This window comes from Humulus lupulus, chromosome 1 (assembly GCF_963169125.1).
Source record: "Humulus lupulus chromosome 1, drHumLupu1.1, whole genome shotgun sequence".
NCBI classification, from domain to species: domain Eukaryota; kingdom Viridiplantae; phylum Streptophyta; class Magnoliopsida; order Rosales; family Cannabaceae; genus Humulus; species Humulus lupulus.
The window spans coordinates 207,237,742-207,239,778 of NC_084793.1; positions in this window are offsets into that span (position 1 = coordinate 207,237,742).

Below are 2,037 nucleotides of genomic sequence, written 5' to 3' on the forward strand. Positions count from 1 at the left end.
ATCTCATATCGACCACGACAGGAGGAAAGGCACTCCTTTCGTCCAGAGGATAGCTATGGTAGAGACTCCTAGCAAGTTTAAAATGCCTACGCTTCCGAACTTTGATGGGTACGGTGACCCGGTATCTCACGTTAATAAGTTTGAGATACAAATGGACATTCAGAAAGTGTCCGAAGATGCTCGGTGCAGGATCTTCCCTGCAACACTTTCTGATGCCGTACAGGAGTGGTTTTTTAAGTTCCCTCCTGCAAGCATAGTTTCCTGGGAGATGTTCGTAAGGGAGTTATACGGACAGTTCTATGCAGGTCGTGTGCATCCGACCGAGGCAAACTAGCTGGTTGAAATTCGCCAGCAGGATGGAGAATCACTGAAGGACTACATCCAGCAATTTATGCGAGCAGCATCTGGAGCGAAAACAGTGGGGGACGAAGGCAAAATGATGGCCATAACCGCAGGGGTTAGGCGTCGCTCCCCCCTCTGGAAGAGCCTCCGCAAAGATGGAGTTAGAACTACCAAGGAATTCTTGGACCGGGCTAATCGTTACATCAAGCATGAAGATGCCATTGCCGACGATGGAAAGCCTTCAGGCAAGGATGAGAAAGCAGCCGAGCCCGCCAAAGCCGCCAATGGGTCCAAACCTAACAACAACGGGAACGGTAACGGCAATGGCAAGAATGGTGGAAAACGGCCACACAATGAGCCTTCCACCTCCGAAAATAAACAAGCCAACGGTAACCATTATGAACCTCGTTTCACTAACTACACTGCCCTTGTCGAGTCTCGGGGAGAGGTTTATCAGGCCATAAGTTCCAGTGTGCCTTATAAGAAGCCTGCCCCCATTCGAAAGGATATTTCGAAAAGAGACACTTCCAAGTTCTGTCGTTATCATAATGACTACGGACATGACACCAACGAATGAAACCAGTTAAAAGACGAAATCGAGTTCCTTATTAGACAGGGACACTTGAGAAGATATGTACGGGCCTCAGGAAATTCCCAACAAGAAGCTCCAGGTGGCAACGAGCAGGCACCCACGCGCCAACGCTCGCCACCTTTGCAGCCTGCCCCCGTGACTGGTACACTGTTAACCATTTGTGGAGGCCCGCACCTCGCGAGAAATAGCGGAAAGGCCAGGGAACGATATGCTCGGACTCTGCGCCACGACCAGGACATCGAGATGATGACTGTGGAGGACCGCGCGCCAAAAAAGGCTCGGTCAGAAGAGGGTGAAATAACCTTCTCTGATATCGATGCCCAACATGTCCGGTTTCCACATTCCGATCCGCTGGTCGTGGATATCCAAATGGCCAACATGATGGTGAAGAGAGTGCTAGTCGATACAGGAAGTTCGGTGAATATCCTGTATAAGTCTTCGATGGAACGTATGAAATTGTCCGTTAAGGACCTGGAGCCCTGCAACCAAACAATATATGGCTTCTCTGGTGAGGGACTCGCCCCCGCCGGATTGATCAGACTACCAGTGATGAAAGGAACAGCGCCTGCTACCAGGACATTACTTGCTACTTTTGTAGTAGTCGATTGTCCTTCGGCGTATAATGCCGTCATTGGAAGGCCTATACTGGTTGATCTATGGGCCGTCATCTCTATGTGGCACCTAGCCATGAAGTTCCGACAGACGCAGGGGTAGGACGCGTGTTGGGGAACCAGAGGGAAGCCAAAGAGTGCTACAACGCCTCAATCACAAAGGCGAAAAAGGGAACATCAAAGAGCACTACCTCAGATAAGTTGCAGATGGCGATTGATACACAAGCCCAATCCAGTGATGAAGTCACCAAATAGGGTGTTGCCCAAAGTGAGGATAGAGATCTAGATCCTCGCTTTGGGGATTTTGAAGAAAACGTTGGACCCGTCGAGGACCTGGAAGAGGTCCAACTCGACAAAAAAGACCCGACCAGAGTCGTAAAGGTCGGGAAAAACTTAGAACCAACCACGAAGCTGAACCACTCGCTACCATAACGACCAAGAAAGTTCTTGACTTTGTCATCAAGAACATTGTTTGCCGGTATGGTTTGCCCC